A 23,540-nucleotide genomic window follows, 5' to 3' on the forward strand; every position below is an offset into this window, starting at 1 on the left:
ACATGAAACTTGAAATTAATCAACAATAATGTCTCAATCCCCCCATTCTTCACAATTCTATCGTCGCTCTAACACATTTAAAATACATTTTAAGGCACTTTGTATATTTGAAATAGAATCCAAACAAATTCCACAAATTATTATTGGCTAATATATCTCTTAAGACTCTACTAGTCTAAATATTCCTCCTTCATTTCTTTTTTTCTTTATAATTTATTTGTTCAAGAAACTGGGTCATTTGTTTTATAGATGTCCTATCAGCTGGCATTGATTGCATTCCTAACGTTTACATTTTAAGTATTTTCTTTTTTTTTTTTTTTTTAATTTTTTTTTTCAACGTTTATTTATTTTCGGGACAGAGAGAGACAGAGCATGAACAGGGGAGGGGCAGAGAGAGAGGGAGACACAGAATCGGAAACAGGCTCCAGGCTCTGAGCCATCAGCCCAGAGCCCGACGCGGGGCTCGAACTCGCGGACGGCGAGATCGTGACCTGGCTGAAGTCGGACGCTTAACCGACTGCGCCACCCAGGCGCCCCAATATTTTCATCTGTTCCTGTAAATCGACGGGTTAAGATGCTGGACCAAATCCATGCTGCATGTTTTTGGCAACACCACCGCCGAGAAATACATAGGTACTTGTACGTATCACTTGTACCTCTCTCCCCGTGAACCAGGGTTGATAATCACTACCTAGGTCCAGTAATTCGTTATGGGTAGCAAATTTGTGATATTTTGATATTACCAGTGTTTTCTTACTGATTAGGGAAAACATTTCCATGAAGATAAACCTCCCTTTATCAACTATCTGGTTGCTCTGAAGCACACAATTTATATAAAAGGCAGTATAAGAGACTTACTCTTTCCCCTTCCTTCCATTTCCAAAGTTATGGTTTATTTCTCTAGTATTTCTCAAAAGTGATCACGGATTCCTTTGATTTTACTTGTTCAGAATCATTAATAATTCATGGAACGTTATATAATAGATGTGTTCCAGCCCCTTGATGTTATTATCACTCTTGATGCTAAAACTGTCCCGTTCTTTCCCAGGGGAAGCCTATTTATGTTGTATCCTGAGTACTCGTCAAGAAACTTCTAATAAGTGAAAAAAAACTTACAGAAGGGTGTATGTATTGTAAGTTTCTATCTTACTGAGATTTTACAAATTGAGGAGGCTCTTGGGTCAGCAATGAGATCCAGGGAGATTCACCTCCCTCCTTCCCTCTCCTGACAAATGCTGAGCCCAGCAGTGGTCGTCCAGCATGGAACAGCAGAGGACAGTGGGCACTACATCTGTGCTGTCCCCATCCACGCGACCGTCGCACGTCCACGCGCCGTGTCCTCATCCACGCGACCGTCGCACGTCCACGCGCCATTTCTGTTCTTCCACTGGACCCATCCTGATCCATTGTGAGAATAAATGGCCATTTATCCATTTTACTCTTAAGGGGATGTTGTGTAGTTTCCTATTTCTGGTCATAACAGACAGTGCTGCTAGGAATCTTCTGGAACACATGCTCAGTACTTTTGAAATACAAGGGCTAGTCCTTGTGGGCTTTCTTCTGGTGAAACAAGATTCCCCAGGGTCCATCCTCCCCTTTCCTTCCCAGAAAGTGAATCAGCATTTCCTTGAGGAACAGAGACTCTTCCCGCAGGAAATCCTATCTAGAGACCACAACACTTTTGATTTTCATTTTTATTTTTTGACTAAAATTTAAAAACAATTCCACCCATCCAAATAATTTATAAGAATCAATAAATAGCAAAATAAATTGGTTTCACTTTAGGCGTGCTTCCCTTGACTTCATGCTTCTCAAAGCATGTGAATAACAAAAAATTATCAACAGGAGGGAGAGGAAGAGGGGCCGTGGCCCCAGCGGGTCCCAGCTGGATTTCAAACTTCAGGGACGGCACCAGATGATAAAAACTCTATAAACTGTAGTAAAACACGAGGTTGTACTTCTAATAAAAAATAAGTATAGTCACCATCTCACAATTTACACCACGATAAATTCTTTTTAGATCAAAGATTTAAGTGTAAAAACAAAGACCACATAAGTACCAGAAAAAAGCCTGGGCACATTGTCCTGTGATACTGGAACGGGAAATGGCTCTAGATGTGACTGAAAAGGGGAGAATTAAAAACTCATGATTTGATTAGTGTCCTAAGTGTCCCATGCCTCAAGGAAAATGGACAAACCAGGAAAGACACAATTCGATAATGAAAAGACCAATAATCCAGATGAAAAATGGCCAAAAAACATGCAGGATCAATTCTCTGAAAACTGAAACGCACGTGCCCCGAAGAATGCTTGACTTCGTTATAAACATGAAAACAAGGCCTGAAATTATGAACTGGAATCTCTCCTCGTAGTTGGTGAATTACTGGTTAAACAGAACGCGGGGAACATGTTCTGTCCCCTCTCATCTTGGTGGAATCGTTAACTGGCTTAGCTTCAGGAAAGGGAACTGAGGAACTACGCTAACTGTGAACCGCTCATCGTCTCTGGGCCTGAAGAGTCAGCCGCGAGCCGCCCTGGCCAAGAGAGAGGAAACCAGCGGCTAGCTGCGGAGCCCCGCCCCCTCAGACACACTCTCAAGTTCAGACACAATCCTGTTTCAGTCAACTTCCCCACGGTTCCAGAAACATAAACGAGTGTTGACTCACCATTAAATTAAGTATTTACATAGCAGACCCACGATTTTCATGGATATTTTGTTTTCAGTCTGAGTCCATTAGTCAATCAAACGGATTCACTTCAAAGGCGAATGATTGGGTAACTCGTACCCCACGAAGCCCAGGTGCTGACGTCCACGTTGGAGGGTCTCTGGGCGGCAGTATTTACAGAGCCCGGGCTCACCTGCAGGGAAGGCACGTCTGCCTCTCGAGGCTGGACGGTGATCCCACCAGCCGGCCCGGAGTTCACGGGGCTTCAGCCGGCGGAGTGTCCCGGGCGAGAGTCACGCTCGCTGGTGAGTCAGACCCGGGCTTGTCGCCTGCACTCAGGAACGATGCCGAACGGGGGCAGGTGCTCTGTGCGGAGAACCCTCCCCGGGACCGACACTGTGTATTCAGTGCTCATCACTCGCCGTCATTTACACAAACAGGCGTGTTTGGGTGTCTCTGGTGTACAACACGGAGAAACGGTCCTTCATGAATCCGGGAGGAGAGACAAGCGGGAGAGACGAGGGGGAGGGACGAGGAGGAGGCTCGAGCACTTGGAAGGGAAGTTGTGCCCACGTCCTGGTGGTGCCTTGGGGGAAGCCCCGCCAGCTCTGTGGGGCCGGTCGTGTGGGTCGAGGGGCTGGCAGGGCCGGCGAGGGGCTGAGACAGGTGCGGCCCAAGGGGCAGCTGCGGGCGGCTCCGGGCCAGAAGCGGCCGGCCACACCAGAGGACTTCGCTCTGAGCAAATGACGGCGGAAGGTTTTAGGTTTGAGGGGGAGACGTGCTCAGACCCACTAAATGGACCCGATCTCAAGTTATAAGTTTGCAGGCGAGGCTTTTCTTTGAACACAGAAATACTCTCCGGAGATAACTGCGAAGGCCGTTCGGTTCCCAGGCCCCACCTCGGAGAGGATTGTCCAGATCGCAGCAGCCAGTCCTGCGTCTCTGTCTCCCTCCCTCTGCACACACTCACCCATGATGCATGTGTCTCAGGTACTAGTGGAAAATACCCGATAAAAACACATCCTTCAGCTCAGAATGTAGGGAAAGCAATAAAACCCAATAAAACTAACAGGTTATACGGAAAGTATGTGTGTTACGTAGGGTAATCTGCGTCAGTCCAGAGCTATGGACGATAATTACAAAAGGAAGGATGTGTTACCAGAGCAGACCTCCGGGGCCCCCACCTCACCTGGCAGCTCGTGGCTTGGATTTCCCCGCCAGACACGTCTCACATCTCCAGGCCACCGTCCCCTCACCTATCAGTCACCGGCCACCATGCATCTACCCGACAGACACACGCTTCCTTCCAGAATGTGGGCTCCAGAAGGCAGGGTGCTTTTTTCCTTTTGTTTTTCTGGGCACGAGGGACGCCGGAAAGGCTCCTGGTAGAGTCTCAGGAAATAACTGTGCAAAGATGGCATAGACAATCATCGTGTCTGCCCGGGTTTGAACAGATAACATACCACAGAGAGAGGTGAAGTGCCCTTGATACACCAAGAGATTGCTGGGTCTTTCCACGGAAAGTCCGTTTCTCTCCGCTCATCCTTACCCGCTGGGAGAGAAGGGATTTCCACCTGGGGCGACAGGATGACTAACCACAGGTCCCTGACCCTGGACGTGTCGGGTCCACTGGACAGGTCATGTTTACTCTCAGCCCGGCAGGTGCCACAGGGCCCTGGGTGGTGGGGAGCAGAGCAGGGCTGGGGGAGGCGGGCTGTGTGGCAACAGGGGGCTGGGGCCTCTGGTCGTGCAGGAGGACGTGGTTGGCTGGTCTGAATAATTCAGGGGCTGGCGGGGAGCTGAGGCTGGGACTTGGGGAAGCAGGCACTGTGCCTGGACCTGTGACGGGGAGGCTGCTGTCCAGGGACCCTTCCTAGTGGGGGGTGAGTGGGACGCCTCCTCCTGATCTCCCCACGCACCAGGCTCACGTGGCAGCAGCACTTAATTTCAGGTCACGCCCCCGAAGCAGGAGTAGCGTGTTCCTGCCGCAGGTTGTGACTCCGTAGCCTTCCTCCTGAGACTTGCTCCCGGACACGCCCACCTGGTGTTTTCGGAGCCCTTCCGTCCCGGCTGGAGCACCAGAGCTTTGTGGGCAGGAGGCTGCCATCGCGGATGGACAAGGTTGCTCAGAGAAGGTCTCCTGGAGGCCACGACCTCTTGCTGTCTGGTGGGGACATGAAGGGACGTCTGCTTGTAGGCCGGGGAAGAGGGCGAGCAGGTGCAAAGGCCCCGAGGTGGAAATGCGCCCCAGTGCTTGGGGGATAGAAGGAGGCAGCCAGGGTGACGCGGGAGTGAGGAGCAGAGGCTGTCGGCCATGGAAGGGGAGGAGGGAAGGAAAGGCAGGCTGAACACCTGTTTTCCTTACTTTACTCACCCTGAAAACGCTTTCCCCCTATTTCTTTGCCTTTGAAAAGTCCTTTTTTCTTCAAAGCCAAGCCAAAACATCCAATCACTGAAAAAAACCCTTGCAATCAGAGGCGAGCATTCATATAACAAAAATAAAACGTTCACAGCATCTAAATGCTCATGTCCCCTGTCTCCTGGCTGTGTCATCCACCCAGGGGCTGGGGGCTAAGGGCACAGCTTCCTTCCCCAATGATCCGGAGGCCTCTGCCTGCTGGATGACTTTGGTGGTGCCATCAGCGTGATGACGAAGCAGGAGTCCTGATGGCCGTCTCTGCCCCACACGCAAGGCCCCTGTCCCTGGTCCCGTGGGGGGGGGGGGGCTCCCGCCTGGTCCCGTGGGGGGGCGCCCTCCCGCCTGGTCCTGTGGGGGGGGGCCTCCCGCCTGGTCCCGGGGTGGGGGCCTCCCGCCTGGTCCAGTGGGGGGTGGGGGCCTCCCGCCTGGTCCCTTGGGGGGGGCCTCCTGCCTGGTCCCGTGGGGGGGGCGCCCTCCCGCCTGGTCCTGTGTGGGGGGGGGTGGGGCCTTCCACCTGGTCCCAGGGTGGGGGGGCCTCCCGCCTGGTCCCGTGGGGGGGGGGGGGTGTGGGGGCCCTCCCGCCTGGTCCCGTGGGGGTGGGGGGGTGTGTGGGGGCCCTCCCGCCTGGTCCCGTGGGGGTGGGGGGGGTGTGTGGGGGCCCTCCCGCCTGGTCCCGTGGGGGTGGGGGGGGTGTGTGGGGGCCCTCCCGCCTGGTCCCGTGGGGGGGGGGGGGGTGTGTGGGGGCCCTCCCGCCTGGTCCCGTGGGGGTGGGGGGGGGTGTGGGGGCCCTCCCGCCTGGTCCCGTGGGGGTGGGGGGGGGTGTGTGGGGGCCCTCCCGCCTGGTCCCGTGGGGGTGGGGGGGGTGTGTGGGGGCCCTCCCGCCTGGTCCCGTGGGGGTGGGGGGGGGTGTGGGGGCCCTCCCGCCTGGTCCCGTGGGGGGGGGGGTGTGTGTGGGGGCCCTCCCGCCTGGTCCCGTGGGGGGGGGTGTGTGGGGGCCCTCCCGCCTGGTCCCGTGGGGGGGGGGTGTGTGGGGGCCCTCCCGCCTGGTCCCGTGGGGGGGGGTGTGTGGGGGCCCTCCCGCCTGGTCCCGTGGGGGGGGGGGTGTGTGGGGGCCCTCCCGCCTGGTCCCGTGGGGGGGGGTGTGTGGGGGCCCTCCCGCCTGGTCCCGTGGGGGGGGCGCCCTCCCGCCTGGTCCCGTGGGGGGGGCGCCCTCCCGCCTGGTCCTGTGTGGGGGGGATGGGGGCCTTCCCGCCTGGTCCCGGGGTGGGGGCCCTCCCGCCTGGTCCTGGGGGGGGGGGGTGGGGGCCTTCCCGCCTGGTCCCGGGGTGGGGGGTGGGGGCCTCCTGCCTGGTCCCGGGGTGGGGGGTGGGGGCCTCCCGCCTGGTCCCGTGGGAGGGGCGCGGGGGCCTCCCGCCTGGTCCCGTGGGGGGTGGGGGCCTCCCGCCTGGTCCCGTGGGGGGTGGGGCCTCCCGCCTGGTCCCGTGGGGGGTGGGGGCCTCCCGCCTGGTCCCGTGGGGGGTGGGGGCCTCCCGCCTGGTCCAGTGGGGGGTGGGGGCCTCCCGCCTGGTCCAGTGGGGGGTGGGGGCCTCCCGCCTGGTCCAGTGGGGGGTGGGGCCTCCCGCCTGGTCCAGTGGGGGGTGGGGGCCTCCCGCCTGGTCCAGTGGGGGGTGGGGCCTCCCGCCTGGTCCCGTGGGGGGGGGGTGCAGGATGCTCATGGTCTCAGCCTCTGCACCCAAGTGCCCGTGGCCCCACAGCACGTCTGTGGGAGGCCGAGGACCTGGGGTGGGGACCCATTCAAATATTGGCTTCTGCACTGAGGCAGGTTAGAAGCTGGCTGATTATCAGAGCGCTGTAGTAATCAAAAAGCAATCACGAAGAAGGCAATAGTTTGTATCCTTGGATGAACGTTCAAAATATTCCGATAGAGATGTGTCACTCAGACCCTGAGGTCCTGAAACCAGGCCCCGCGGGGTTACTCAGCCCTGATCGTCACAGGGACTCAGCCCGGTGACTGTAAATTTTAATTACTGCTCCGCTGCAACCTGAATAATCAGCCACAGTATGATCGGAGATTTTACATCATGGACTCACAGTTACTAACCTCCGGTAGGACTTTGGAGTTGACTCTAATTTAGAGAAAAATGTCCCGAACGTTGAGAAGCAGAGTGCTCTTTGGTCCTGGACACAAGGCTGTGGGCAGGGCCGGGGGGGGGGGGGGGTTGCTGTAAGGTCTGTGGCTGACACCTCCCTCCCACAGGCGCCTGCGACCGGCCAGCATCACCCGCTGGCCCGTGTGTCCTTGCTGGGGCGATGGCCGCCAGCGCCCCGACCGTGGGCCTCACTCTACCCACCAAGGCCACCAAGGCCACGAAGGTCACGTATTTGGTGTCCGTGACCCCTGCCGGAGCACTGATGTCTCCTCTCTGGCGTCGTGTGTGTGTCGGGCGGGGAGTGGCTGGAGCCACGCCTGGGGCCCTGCCACAGGCCGCACCCCCACTCCCATGCTCTTGCCAGGGACCCGCTCCCCGTGGGCCTTTTCCCCGCCTCCACTGGCTCTGCGAGCCGCAATGAGCCATGTTGTACTTGGTAGTTAAAGTAATTACTTTACCGTAATCACAGCTGCAAGCTGACAGGTGCGGGCGCAACACCGTTCGGCCGGCCTCCGGGAGCCCCCGCCACCCCGGGCCACACGTGGCACATCCCCAGCTCTGGTCCAGCGACACGCGAGCGAGGGCAGGGCCGTCCGGTCCCCGCCGCAGCACACGCCCACATCTCCGCTGCCACAGCCCTCACGAGACCAGACGGTGACAGGAGGAGCCAGCGGAACCCTAAACGTGGCAGCAGGACAGGGTTCCAGAAGCGGAAACGACTTTCATTAGGAACACATTTGTGCCCGCTTTTGCGCTGGGAAAAGCGCCTGAACGCTCCACACTACATGTAAACTATGATCGTATCTGGCTGTCATTCGTTGTTTTTTTATTTACTATGTTTGTACCTTTTTTCTTTTTCTTTCTTTTTTTTTTTTTTTCAACGTTTATTTATTTTTGGGACAGAGAGAGACAGAGCATGAACGGGGGAGGGGCAGAGAGAGAGGGAGACACAGAATCGGGAACAGGCTCCAGGCTCTGAGCCATCAGCCCAGAGCCTGATGCGGGGCTCGAACTCACGGCCCGCGAGATCGTGACCTGGCTGAAGTCGGACGCTTAACCGACTGCGCCACCCAGGCGCCCCTGTACCTTTTTTCTATAAGGGAGCGGTATTTTATCTATAAAGTGATTCAGATTAGTATATTAAAGTGTGGTTTTTATCTATAAATTGATTCAGTTTAGTATATTAAAGTGTGTTTTTTTAAGTTCCACCCCCAACACCATTTTACAAGGGAGTTTTGAGACCCTTGTGCCGTGGACACCCGCTCACAGGGGCCGACAGTAAATGCCCAGATTTCCTGCTAGCTGCTTGTTAAACGCAGATATTTAAGAAATTAAATTATAGAACTTACACTGAAAGCAAAGATAGTAAATATTCTCTCCCAAATCCTCCCTTCCTCATTCGTCACTACACCTTCGTAGTACCCACATTCCGAGGTCGTCCGCGGCGGGCACCTGTGTGGGGACCAGCATTCGGCGAGGTGGCCACACATCTCCTCCTGCCGAGACATCGGCATCTACACCAGCAGACCCGGGGGGTGGAAATCAGCTCCTGCTGTAACTCAGGGCCTGACTAATTGCCTTGTTGACCGTCCTGGCCCTCTGAAGTTGTGGGGGAAAGTCTCAATAATGCACATCAGTCTTACAAGTGAGTCGTATCTTTAGCTGTGACTTTGAAATATCATGAAAAATTGAGGAAATAACGTCCACTTTTTGAAATCTCTCCTCCTATCGGCAAAGACCAGTCGGTAAAGTCCCAGTACCTCTGGTGCCAGAGTTAAAAGAGGCTTCGGTTTCGTGAATGTGGTTTGTGTGAGAATGAGAAATGGTTTTTCAGTAGGTCACACGTCGGATTTAAATATGATTTATCAGGGATGCCTGGGGGGCTCAGTCGGTTGGGCGTCTGACGTCGGCTCAGGTCGTGATCTCACGGTTCCTGAGTTTGAGCCCCGCGTCGGGCTCTGTGCTGATGGCTCGGAGCCTGGAGCTGCTTTGGATTCTGTGTCTCCCTCTCTCTCTGCCCCTCCCCCTCTCATGTTCTGTCTTTCAGGAGTAAATAAAAAAAATTAAATATAGTTTGTTGGGCAAAGAATTAGTGGATTGAGTTCAATCTCATTTGTCAAGTCATGGTTAATTTAAACCCTAGGCAGGTGAGGACAAGAGGGCTCAACAAAAATCAAGCAAAGCTTTCTGTGGGGCCCAATGAGCCCTCAGCATCTGCAGCGGTTGCTTACAGCTGACAATTCCTCATTTGTCACTTGTGTGTGACATACACGTCACATTATGTGCACACACACACACACACACGTGGTCTCTGAACAAAACTGCAACTGTATTTTGAACATCTGACAGCAATCCTCGGCCCGGCTCTGCCCAGACTCTGCAGGTGGCGGCCGAAGTGACACGTGGGGTCATAGGGGGTGTGGGGGCCACGGGGCACTGGCCTGGCGAGGGCAGGACCCCGGATCTCAGGCTGGGAATAGACCACATGTGTCTCCAGTTAAACCAGAGCTAACGTTGCAAGACCTGTGCCCCCGAATCTGGGGAGCTGTGGTCGCTGTTGGTGCTTTTATCTTGCTCCTCAAAGGCAGGAATAGGGGACGAGGGCTTTGTCACTCCTACCCCTGCTGTGCTCCACCTGCCGTCACGAGGCCTCCGCAACCCTTATTTCAGGAACTAACTCGCCTTTTAAAACTCAGACCAATCCGTTTCTGAGGTGCAGAATAGTCCTAGTCTCGTCCCTCAACGGCCCTGCCACTGACGCGTTTACATCATGGGTTCTGGATCCTGGCTTTAGGTTTTTGTTTTGTTTTTTCCTTTGTAACTCAGACTCTGCGTGGTGTGGTTTCTTCCCCGAAAGCCCAGACTCCCCACCACGGCTTCACCTGCCCGTCCCATGGTGGTGACTCTCCTGCACTTTCTCAGCCCGGCCCGTGTCCCCAAGAGCGGGGGGCCGTGGTCCTGGGGGACAATGGGCTACCTGAGCCTCGACTCCTCCCCTCAGAAAGACAACGCTGACAAAACCACCTGTCCTGCCCTCGTTCACTCTGTGGGTGAGAGAAGATGTGTGTCTGGTAAACAGCAGGTTCACATGAGCCCGTGGCCAACGCCCGTGGCCAACAAAGCGCTGACCCGCGCCTGCTGTCTCCCTCCAGTTCTCATCGAGGCTTCCGTGTGCCTCTCCGCCCCTCGCCCAGGCAGACCGGTCCCCCGAGGTCTGACGCCCTCCCCCTGCTCTGGGACCTGACCCCCCCCGTGGTCCCTCCCCAGGCCTGACCCCCTGGGGTACACCCACGGGACGCCGCAGGCCGGCTGCCGTCTCCACCGCGCGCCCAGGTGTCTGTCCACGTCCGAGCAGCACCGGGGTGAACGCACTTCCGTGCTCAGTGTAGGCCGGGTACCCCACCAAGGCTGCGCGAGGTCGTTTCCCTCACTTTTCATAGCAACTTGCTCCTGACGTGCTTTTCGTCGGCTCACGGCCCTGCTGACGGGCTATGAAATTGTAGTAACTTGGCCGAGTCGCGCGCGGAAGGAAAGCCGGCCTGGGGACTCAGCTGGGTGGTGAGGACCCACGATCTCACTCTCTACGCTGAAGCGCTTCCTGTCGTGGTTCTTACTGCCGTGGGCTGATTAGCGGCAGCGACGGGCCCATGTAAGGAAACGGGTAGACGTGCTGCTTGGACACAGGTCACCACTTGGGATTTTACCAGATTTTACCAGTCTGTGAGCGAATCCTCCTGCCTTGCCCCCTCGTGCAACGAGAGGTAATGAGTGCTGCCTTAAGTTCTTCCCTGGAAAACAGCGAGAAACCAAATAGAATGACGTGTGTGAAGCTCCCGCAGGTTACAGTGTGTGAGGCAGACGCAAGCAGCCCATCCCGTCGCGTGAGTGTCGCCGGGAACCAGAGCCCGTGCGGCTGCTGCGCGGGGGACTGGAGGACGAGGCCCGAGGTGTGGAGTCCGCAGTTTCCTACTCCACCTTCTCCTTTGGCATGTCAGAGGCAGAAGGAGTTACGCGCCCGCTAATGTTTTCCTTTTCAAAATCCCTGTCTTCAGGTTGAACACATTATTCGTATTTGCTCATTGGTTTTGAGACGCCTGGTTTTAGCCATTGGAGGTGGACAGACAGAATAAGGCGCATTTTATTAGCCATGGCCGTGCCGAGTGAAGGCTCTTTCCTAAGGCTATGCTGGCATTTGGGGAGCCTGCTAAAAGTCATTCTGGAATGGTTAAGGGCTGCAACCTCACTGCTGATTTCATTCCCTTAATTATTTTAAGAACATGGCTTTTTAAATCTTTTTATTTATTTTTGAGACAGAGAGAGACAGAGCATGAGCAGGAGGGGCAGAGAGAGAGGGAGACACAGAATCGGAAGCAGGCTCCAGGCTCTGAGCTGTCAGCACAGAGCCCGACGCGGGGCTCGAACTCACGGACCTTGAGATCGTGACCTGAGCGGAAGTCAGAGGCTTAACCGACTGAGCCACCCAGGTGCCCGTCACCTTCTTTTTAAGTTTTTTTTTTTTTTTTTTAATATTTGTTTATTTTGGGGAGAGACAGAAAGAGAGCACAAGCAGGGGAGGGGCAGACAGAGAGGGAGACAGAATCCGAAACAGGCTCCAGGCTCCGAGCTGTCAGCACAGAGACCGACACGGGGCTCGAACTCACGGACCGTGAGATCACGACCTGAGCGGAAGTCGGAGGCTTAACCGACTGAGCCACCCGGGCGCCCCAGAACATGGCTTTAAGATGCCTTTGTACACACTCATCTATCGTCTGGGAACAGAGAGCCACTCTGGTAACTCTTGGATGACCCCTGAGGCACACCTGCTGAGTTGCAAAAAATCAGTCTTCATCAGGAGGCGGATACAGACCAACCTGGTTCAACGCAGAAGTGACAATTTTCGGACAAATGACCACAAATGAATACGATTTCAGATAGTGGGTTTTTTTTTCTAAGTCACTTATGTTAAAAGATCGTATCGACATGACGGTCAGAGTGAGCTGGATACTAAGAACAGCAGATGCGCTTTAACACTTAATTCTTCTCATGCCGCTGGCGCCATGTAGACAGTTCCTGAGGCGCCCGCCTGGACAGCTGGTGGCAGTGGGAAACCACACTGGACGTTTGGTCAGAGGCGGTGACCAGCCCCTTGCGAGGAGAGTCACTGCCCGGTGTCCTCCTTCCAGGTTCCCTCCTCCCACTTCTGTAACGTTCCCGCGTCTTTTCGTGGCTTGTGGTTCTTTGTTTCAGTGCAGAACGAGACCCCGTTGTCTGCACGCACCCGGGTCATCCATCACCACCTGCTGAAGGGCGTCCTGGTCGTTAACAAGTTTTGTCGATGATAGAAGAGGTGCTGTGAACGTCTGTGTGCAGGTTTCTGTGGGGACGTGGTTTTAAACTCTGGGAAAATACGAAGATTTACTAAATCATATTTTCCAAGCAGGAACCTTTATCTCTGCATCTTCACATTCCGTGCAAATTCCGTGTAGGAAGAACGCTGAGAAATTAGTCCCATCAAAAAGAAAGGCCTGCTGAAGGACTGCATTATCCTCGTGACAATTTACCATCGCTTTGCAATCCCCCGTCAGTTGTAACCCACTAAGTCCTAGAGGGTGATTTGGAAACGACCACACGGATCTGAGGTGTGGCGGGAGCCGTGGCGCTCAATCACCCTGATGGGGTCAGCACACCGGCAGGCGTACCTGAAGGACGACGTGGGAGACGGGGACACGGGAAGAGAACATAAATCACACTGGTGACCGTAGCAATTCTCTGGGAAGCTCACGCTGTCCCAGAATCCACCCCCCGAGCACTGCTTTCTTCCCCTCTCGAGAACATGCCCCTCCAATTAGGCCTTGTTTCTGAAATCACCACTCACTCCCTTCCCGTGACCCACCCCCCACTGCCCGTGACACCAGACCACGTTTTGCTCGACGGTGACGCATTCCGAGGCAACTTTCCCCGTTAGCTTGTGTTCTCTGGGCGCCACTAACCCGGAACACTTGGGTCTCTGCTTTGCTTTCCAGCTCTTTCTTCCCCTTCTTCCTTGCCCCGCATTGAACTTTGACACGTTAAAAAGTTGTTCTCTTAAAGGTCAAGGACACAGGAAAGACACTGCTGGTGCCCCTGTCCCCAAGGTTCTGAGGGCAGCTGGCCCTCCAGGCACAACATGACACGGTGTGGCCTCCCGGGTGCCTGCAGGAGCTCCCCCTCCCTCCCGCTCTGCGCTCCACCACAGATCCCGTTCTAGAAAGGTGCTCGTGTGCTGGAGGATGAAGACAGGCACCCACCTGTTCAGACGCAGCCGACCCTGCACGACGGGGAAGGTGGCAGGCAAGTGGACACGAGGTGGCCAGGGCTCGTGGCTGAGTCCACGACGCTGGAACCTCACAGCACCTCCATTCGGCTGGCGGGATGAAAACATGGCCGTGCAGCCCACCCTCACTAGTGTACCGAACCGGGAGGGGACCCAGTGCGAAGGGCCGAGAAAGGCGGGGTCAGTGCTGATGTCCTTGCCTCTCAGTCCAGTGGGTGGGCGATTCGGATGTTATGTTATCGGCACCTGCAGGACCAATGCCCGTCTGGGGACGCAGGGTCGCCTTGTGGCCCGAGAGCCCTGGCGTAAGAGCCGTTGTCTCTGTAGGGGACAACGTTGTCCCTGAGTGCAGGGGGCTCTGACCGGGCTCTGCAGCCTCGCACCCACACTGCCCTGCACATCCCCTCCCAGATTCGTCACCATGGAGACAGGGGGCGTGTCTGACTCCCGTGACTCTGGAACATTCCCTGCTCAGCTCCCTTCTCATTCTTTATTGTTGTAACATCACTACTGTTAATCAGAACTGAGTCCCATTGTGAGTGCGGCCGAACGTGGCAATCCGGGCACCACCAGAAGTGACCCACAGGGTCGGGAAGTTGTTCATCTGAAATCAGAGGGGCCGTGTGGCCAAACTTGTCCAGTCCAGTTCTTAAGTGGAGAAAATTTATATTGAAGGCATATAATCTATCTGGACACTTGGTTGCAAGTTAAAAAAAACAACCGCTCAAGTTGAATTAAGGAAAAAGGCAGTTTTTGCACATCTCTCACTGGAGGTTTGTCTCAGACTTAGTCAACCCTCAGGCAAAAATGGTATTCCCAAGACACGGTCTCTTTCCGTGGTTTTAAAAGTTTGTTCTCTTCCGAGGCGACTTCGCGTTTCAGCCCGTCTGTGCCAAGATCACTTCCAACAGCTCCCCGTCCAATCCTTAATGCCAGCGAAGGACGCAGACACCCCGCTCACGCTCAGAGCCCGAGCCCGTACCTGGGCCACGTCAGAGGGTCACGTCACCACGGTCAAACTGTCCACGGTCCCGGTGTCTGCGCCCGAGTCTGGTCTCCCGAGCAGCCAGGATGCAGCTGGTTCTGTGACACCAGGTATGTGTGCTGGTGGCACCAGGGGATCGGGGTCTCAGCTCGGAGACGTTTCAGGAGGCTTGGGAGGTTTCGGACAGTAAACAGACCGACAAAACAAAGCCAGCACACGCAGGTGTACCCACAGCACGCGATCGTTTTACAACGTGGCAGAAATTCCCTCCACTGATTGCAGATGGTGATAGTCTTTAAAATTCAGCCTTCTCTCATATTCCTTGTCTTCTAGGATGTTACGATCTCCTCCGGTACAAAGGGAAGGAATCCCAGAATTTGAATCAGAAACGGCAAAACTGCCGTAAGTTTGCTTTCCTGCAACAACAAATTAACTTTAAATGGTCTTATCTAATCAGGGCACAGATTACTCATTTTCATCCAGTTTATTGGTTAAGTTTGGTCAAGTGACTCATTTGGTGACTTATTTTTAATTGTACTTATTTTAAAATAATTACAGTTCCTGGTTTGTATACGAACAAAGCAGAATCAGCCACTCTACTCCCCATGTTTACCTTATACAATTGTTTGGGTAAAGCCTTTTGCTATTTTCCAACAATAGGAGAATCACTAAATTATAATAAGTTTATTTGATGGAACATCTAATTTGAGATCGTCGGTCACAAGAGAAAGTATTCAAGCTATAATGCTTTGTGGAAAGTATATAAAACAGAAGCCACAGTACTATGACCCTAAACACAGCTTAATTGTTGTTCTATCTAGATGGTGCTATTGAAGGTGATTGATGTCTTATATTTTCCTACATTTTCTAAATATTGTATAATACAATAAGCACGTATGACTTTTTATCAGAAAAAAATAAACGTCGGGGCTCCTGGGTGGCATCTGACTCTTGATGTGGGCTCCTGGGGCTGTGGGATCGAGCCCCACGTCAGGCTCTGCGCTGACAGTATGGAGCCTGCTTGAGATTCTCTCTCTCTCTCTGTCCCTCTCCCATGCTCTCTGTCTCTAAAATGAAAGAATTAAAACATTTAAAAAAAAATATACATGAAGAATATGTTTTGCTTTAAATGTCTTCCAATATACAGCCGTGTCCCGATGAACGGGGGCTCTGTCCCCCCCAGCCCGTGCCTCTCAGATGCCTGTCCCCTCGTAACCCCGCCTCGCATCCCTCTGGAGCCGAATCCACTCATCCCGCTCCCACGTGGGCCGCTCACACTGCGTCCTGCACCTGGGGACTCAGAGCCTCCTCCTCCCTTAAATGGGCCCTCGGCCACCCACCGTGTACATACTTGCCCGTGGCTTCTCCCAGAGTCACAGGGGCCGTGAGGTCCCTTCAGATTTGGGCCAGACCATTCGCCTTCTGTCACACACCGTTTTGTAGTTTCCGATGGGATCCTAATGCTCATTGGCGAGTCTGCAGGATCGTGCGTGACGAGGCAACGTTTGCTTGCAGGACGTGGACGGGTGAGGAAGGAAGGGCCCAGGGCCTCGGGGGTGGGACGATCACCGGAAAGCAGCAGGTGTCGGGTGCATCATCGGGTCACACGGCCACGTCGTGCTGAGGGTATTTGCTGACACTGGAGCTGGGAGTCGGTTAGTAATAAAACCAACACATAATTAACTCAAATCTTAGAGTCAGGCGGGTTTTCCCTATGTCTCTTAGTTTGGTTTTCTCCACCCTTAGTTGCTGACTTATCTAAAGGCCCCAGGAAATCCCAGGGAGGCGGCACAGCCCTGAGTGAATGGAAAAGCCATCAGAAGTGTGTCATTTCCTATTCCCTCAGACACACTAAGGGTTTCCACCGCAACCGTGGACCAACGAACCATACCAGCACCATAATCCCCAAACTAGCTTATTTGAAACTGTGATTCTAAAATAAACCATATATGTAGATCTCCAGCAGGTGCTACCTACAATGCAAGCAAAATATCTCAGTTCTTTTTTTTAATGTGTATTTATTTTTGGGGGGGGAGGGGCAGAGAGAGAGGGAGACACAGAATCCGAAGCAGGATCCAGACTCTGAGCTGTCAGCACAGAGCCCTACGTGGGGCTCGAACCCATGAACCGTGAGATCACGACCCGAGCTGAAGTCAGACGCTTAACCGACTGAGCCACCCAGGAGCCTCCAAAATATCTCAGTTTTCAATGTTAAAAACAGAAGATTTTAAAAGCACACATAAAATATTTATCTATTCTTTCAAACTGAATACTTTTTGAAGAGCAATACGATAGAAGGAAAAAAGATTCTGTAACCTTTTCAAGAAAATTGCTTCCTTAAGACGCCCAGAGAAATGACTGGTCCATACTTTAAAAAAAAAATTATGAAAATTATCTCTATTTGTGAGACAGCCTAAAATTAAGAAGGCTTTGAAGCCCCTTCAAACAGTTTTTAAAAGTTCTTTTATGAGAAAGCCCTAATTATTATTGAAAATAAAACATTATTCAACATTCTCATAATCATGGAAGCTGCTTAAAAATTAAACCTAAATCAAGTTGAAGAAATACGGCTCCTTACTGCATAAATCTTGACGCCGAAGCTGGTTGAAAGTGCCCAAAAGTACGTGCTGTGCACAATGCAGATGAAGCTGCTTTTCACCCCAAACCTCCTTTGGTGGTGGTTGAGTGGAGTTGAGGTAAGGAAGGAGGATGGGCTGGTCTCAGCTTGGGTGCGAGGACAGCTGGGTTTCCGTCACCTCCTCCATGCGGCTTCCACCAAAAGTCATACCTAAGGACCTGTGTGATCGCATATGATGAAGTCAACGCATCTCGTGACTTGCGTGGGGGACGTGCCGGAGGCCTCTCCACCCAGGAAGGTCCAGCCTCCTCCGGGGAAGGCGGCTGGACAACACAGCGGGTCACACAAACTCTTAACGGCTCGTTGCAATGCTGAGAAGAAACCAGTGGGCCCTGATGGGAGCAAGCTGTCCCTCGGGATGGACTCCGGCTCAGTCGGGCAGTGCAAGGAAAGCACTCCCCCGGAAGTAGCTGGAGAGGAGGAGAGAGAAAGAGCGGCAACGGTCGCAGGGACTGACGAGGGATCTGCCCCCCAAAACCACTGATGGGGAGGGAAGAGGGGGTTTCCATGCCACCAGGATTCTGTAAACAGTGGAGCGCAGAGTCTGACGTTCCAGAGCTCGGTGCCTGGCGGGGCTCCGGCGAGGAAGTAGGGCCAGTCCCCAGGGGCAGGCAGCGGGGTCTCAGGGCTCCGTGTGCCACGTGGGGAGAAGCGGTTCCCCCGTTTGGTAGGGGCCATGCGGCCTCCCCTCGGGCAAAGGTCCCGGCGGATCCTGGAGAGCAGCCCCGTTTGCCGGTTTGGGGACAAGGACGCCAGAGTGTGGTGGCACCGGCTGTGTTGTGGTTTGCCTTAATCTCTGAACCTCTGCCCTCGCGCGGTTACACGAACGTTTTCCGGGGCAACGCGGGACCGCCGCTCAGCAACGTGCTCCCCAGAGAGCCGGCTGGAGTCCGCGCCACGGGGCCTCTGAAGTGCGGGCTTCTGAAACACGGCGCCTCTGAGATAAAACCCGGAGGGAGGTGCGGCCCGGCAGGCAGCCGGCTGGGACACGGACAGGGTAGAGGCGGGGAGTGGACGGAGGCCCGAGACAAACGAGGGGTGCCTGATCGCGGGTCTGTGAGCGCGCAGAGCTCCCGGGGTCGCAGATGAGGGGGCTGGGCGAAGCCACGCCCACTCTCCCACGCGCCCCTGCACTCGCACTGATCCACCCCAGTCCGCTAAGCAGTGCCACCTAGCGGAGGACGGGGCCGTCACACCAAGCCCCGCCCGACAAATTGTTACTGCGTGAAGAAAACAGCGAATTTGGGGTTGCTAGTTTATTATCACAGAAATTAAGCAATGAGTTTCCGTGTTTGCCCTGACTGATAAGGCGTGAACGGAAATGATCTGCAATGACGCACCACTCCTGGAGGAAAATGGTTGAGGAGAGGATTGATTGTCAAATGAGCACAGAGCCCCTGCGTTGCCCATTGTTACCATCCAGTGTCTACACCTGGGGACTCCGGTTTTTACCTCAGACGGCAGAACTCACCTACATCTGACTTCTAAGATCTGGAGGGATCCAGAGAACAACCATTTAAAAAAATTTTTTTTTCAACGTTTTATTTTATTTTTGGGACAGAGAGAGACAGAGCATGAACGGGGGAGGGGCAGAGAGAGAGGGAGACACAGAATCGGAAACAGGCTCCAGGCTCCGAGCCATCAGCCCAGAGCCCGACGCGGGGCTCGAACTCCCGGACCGCGAGATCGTGACCTGGCTGAAGTTGGACGCTTAACCGACTGCGCCACCCAGGCGCCCCGAGAACAATCATTTTAGCTTTCAGGTGAGTTCATGCCGAGAAGCATTCTTGACCTAAGAATGTAAAACTAAAATGCCTTTGGGCCAAAAGCTGAACCCCGCCTTGCCATGTGGAAACAGACCTCACGGGCTCCCAGTTCACAGTCTTTGAGAATCTGAGTGGCCTGCAGGGAGGTCAGAGTTTCTCTACCTTGAGAATTCCACCATCAGCACTTGCTAATCAAGGATGTGTTTGTGGAAATGATGAGCCTTCGGTAATATCCCACAATTTCCAAGAAGTAGTAATTAGTAAACAGTGTTCAAATAAGGGAGGAAATATCTGAGGACACAACTATACAATTTAAAAGCTTGGGATGTTCTCACCCCTAAGTGACAAATGAAAGTTAAAACCCATCATGTTACGGATGGCTTTTCTTTACTATTTCCCGGTGGCAACGGATGTGCCAAGAATTTATCCAAGAGTATGTGATCTCTGACCACTGCTGGCAAGAAAACGAAACTGAAAGAAATACATGCAACCAGCAGATTGGAACCTATTGAGGGGAAGGAATGAACACAAAAGAAAAACTAAGGCCATGTTTCCAAAAATTCAAATATTAGAAGAAAATGTTCAGCCCACTGGCAATAATAGACATTAAAATTAAAAGCTGACAATTTTACAACAAATGGGCGAATATGGGACGTTCACACACATAATCTCACACACGCACACACGTGCACAGGCCACCGCAAGGGTTGGCCCAGATGAGGGAAACGAGATCTTCTGGACGTGTTTACGTGGGAGCGGAGAGCAGCCCAGTGTGTTTTCCCTCAAGCACGTACACGTTCCGCCCCCAGGAAATGATCCTCAGTAGGGAGTTATTTACACACACATACGACGTTAGTGTCTCTACATCCTGTTGTTAGCATCACAGCCACACTGCAGGGAGGTTGTACCAGTTGTTATGTGTATGTCATGCAGTTATTAAAACTTCTCCTTCCAAGTGTCTACCAGAAGTGATAAGTTACAGGTTAATAAATAGAGCTGGTAGCCTATTACATGGAGTGGAATCCCATTTCACCTAACTCGGCAAATATGTGTGTCTACACAAGCAAAATTATGCATAGTGCTAGGCAAATTTTGAACACAACTACCACCGGCTAATTGATTACCTTCTATATTATAGCATTTCAGAATGAGAACGTATGCTTCTTTCTACATGAAATAAAATCTGCACGATACACGCATGTGTATACAAGCATGTGGAAGAACATTTTTACTTCATAAGTCTTTTTTCGTTTTTTTGGTTTTTTGCTTGTAAGATAATCCAGAACATTATTGCTGGGGTTGGTGGACAGTAAGCTTTGGCTAAAAGGGGGCTGATGTGGGGACACTTTGATGGCGGAGCTATTCCGTGTGGTAGGAGGGTAGCGAGGGCATGACGACATGACACGAGTACTTGTCCCGCTCACGGAGCAGCTCTCTCCTCCCCCGAGCCCCGTGCTTCCTTCCTTTCCTCCCCAGTTCTCCGGTGCTGGAGAACACTTCTGTTTTAAATTCTCTCTGTTCAAATAACTTGCCCAGCTCCTATCCAAGTAGACTTTCACTGGCAGGTGTTCCTTACGAAGTTCAAAACCAGGCAGAACTAAGCGGAGGTGACCAGACATCAGAACAGCTGCTTTCTCTGGGTGGCAGAGGGCGGGCAGGTGGTCGGGGAGTCCGGGGGGAGCTGCCGAAGGTGCCCTCATCCTGGGGCAAATACTCTACTTCAAATAAAAGTTATTTCTAGCACAGGCACCGAGCCACGAACGCACCGGGAGAACTCCAACTTCCAGTCCCCCTAAAATACCCGGTTAAGTCTCACAAAGGGGACAGTTCAACCCAGCGCTAAGCTGCATGTGGACTGCTGTAATAATGCTGCAGCGTGGGTGCAAAGACACGTCTCATTTTTGTTTGAAAGAGCTAAAATAAGAGAAGATAAACCCCAGGAAGCTTTGATGTGTCATGTTTCTCAGTTGATAATATTGTTTAATTTCCAAAGTGGGCGGTTAGGTGATATCTGTTTGTTCTGCTGTGGGCAAAGAACACGCTTTAAATCGTTTCTATCTTTTACAAAATTGTTAATGTCGATTCCAGAGCCTACAACACTATGTCCATTTCTGTGCGCGTTCCGCGTCCACTGGACAAGGGGTTAGGTTCTGCTACGGACGGTGGTGTTCCCGTGGCGTCAGGGGGCTGACCGGTTGGTGGTGTTCTCAGGACTCATGGGTCCTTGCTGATTTCCAGTTACTGACAGTGGGGTCTTGAAGTCTCCATGAATAACTGTAAATGTGTTTTTTTCTCCTCTCTGTTTTACTAGGTTTTGTCTAACTAAGGAAATTCTTTTACTAGGTGCATAAACATTTGGGGTTTTTATGTCTTCTTGGTGAAATTAAACTTTTTAAAATCATGATGTGACATCCTCCTTTATGCAGGAACTGATACCACCTGATTTCAGGACGTAATAGAAAGCCGTAGCAATCACAACCATGTGACATTGGTCAAAGAACAGACAGCTAGATCCGTAGAGTGAATGGAGATCCCGTGAGTATAGTCACTGATCGTTGACAACGAAGCAAAGACCGTCTTTGTAAAATGCAAAATGTAAAACGTCTGGAAGATGATATCGGGGAACACCCAGGTGGCCTTGGGGATGGTGTCGACCTTTAGATCCAACACCAAAGGCGGGATCCGTGAAAGGAAGGACCGATAAGCTGGACTGCATTAACAGAAAAAGTTTCTTCTCTCAGAAAGACAAAGTCAGAGAGAGAGAGAGAGAGAGGACAAGCCACAGACTGGGAGAAGATATTTGCAAAAGACACATCTGAGAAAGGACTGTTATTCAAAACTCAAAACATACAAAGAACCTGGGGCGCCTGGGTGTCTCAGTCTGTTAAGCATCTGACTCTTCATTGTGGCTCAGGTCATGATCTCAAGGTTTGTGAGGCCGAGCCCCATGTCGGGCTCTGAGCTGGCAGCACGGACACTGAGGGGGAATCTCTCCCTCTGTCGCCCCTCCCCAACTCACGATCTCACTCGCTCTCTGTCTCTCTCAATAAAGAAATAAACTTATATACACATATGTAACAAACTCTTAAAGCTCAATACTAAGGAAACAAACAGCCCAATTAAAAAATGGGCCAAACCCTAACAGACACCTCCCCAGAGAGGTTATGCAGAGGGAAGTTAGCAGGTGAAATGGCACACCATGTACCACCAGGGACACACAAATCGAAACAACCGTGAGACAGCACCGGGCACTGACCGGAATGGCCAAATCGGAACTCCGACAGCATGCAACGCCGGCCAGGATGCAGAGCAGCAGGAAGTCAAGGTCACTGCCGGCGGGAATGCACAGTGGAAGCCACCGTGGGGGCCACTGTGAGGGCCACTGCGGGGGCCACTGTGGAGGTCACTGCGGGGGCCACTGCGGGGGCCACTGTGGAGGTCACTGTGAGGGCCACTGCGGGGGCCACTGCGGAGGTCACTGAGGGGGCCACTGCGGGGGCCACTGTGGAGGTCACTGTGAGGGCCACTGTGGGGCCATTGTGGAGGTCACTGCGGGGGCCACTGCAGGGGCCACTGCGGAGGTCACTGCGGGGGCCACTGCGGGGCCACTGTGGAGGTCACTGTGAGGGCCACTGAGGGGGCCACTGCGGAGGTCACTGCGGGGGCCACTCGGAGGTCACTGTGGGGGCCACTGCGGGGGCCACTGCAGGGGCCACTGTGGAGGTCGCTGTGGGGGCCACCGCGGGGGTCTCTTATGAAGCGAAGCACACTCTTAACAAGTAGTCCTTGGTACTCACAAAAGGAATTGAAACACGTCCACACAACCTGCCCCCCCCCAAGTTTATAGTGGTGTTGTTCCCAAATGCCCAAACACGGACGCCCTTTGGTGGGTGAATAAATGAATAAGCTGTGGTCCACGCGGACAGTGGAGGGTTACTCTGCGCTACCAGGAGATGAGCCATCAAGCCGTGAAAAGACGCGGAAGAACCTTCCATGCAGATGATTAAGTGAAGGAAGCGGGTCTGAAAGTCTACACACTGTGTGAGTCCAACCACAGGACGTTCTGGAAAAGACAGAACTACGGGGATGGTGCCAAGACGGGTGGTTGCCTGGCGTCGGGGGAGGGATGATGGTCGGAGCACAGGACTCTTCGGGCAGTGAAACTGCTCTGTCAGGTACCACGTGGGGGATTCGTGTCCTTATACATTTGTGCCAAACCATAGAACGTGTGCCCCCAAGACTGACCCCGATGTGAACCGGGGCCTCGGATGCTCGTCTGTGGGCTCATCGGGTGTAACAAAGGCACCGTCTGGGGAGGGGAGGGTGTCTGTGGTGGGGGAGGGTTGTGTGGGAGGAGGCGGGAGGTGTAGGGGGGGAGGGTGTGCGTCATAGGCGGCGGACTGGGGGGCTGGGATATGTGGGAAATTTCTCTGCATCCCCCTCAAGTTTGCTGTGAACCTAAACCCTTAAAAAGTCTTAATAAAAAGTACTCTATTCTGTACATAGAATAACAAGCCAGTTCCAGTCTCTTGTGAAGAGAAATCACCGTTATGTGCACAGAGCACTAGTTTGGGGTCTACATTTAAATGTTACTCATGAAAGA

The sequence above is a fragment of the Lynx canadensis genome, chromosome A3 (genome assembly GCF_007474595.2).
Source record: "Lynx canadensis isolate LIC74 chromosome A3, mLynCan4.pri.v2, whole genome shotgun sequence".
NCBI lineage: Eukaryota > Metazoa > Chordata > Mammalia > Carnivora > Felidae > Lynx > Lynx canadensis.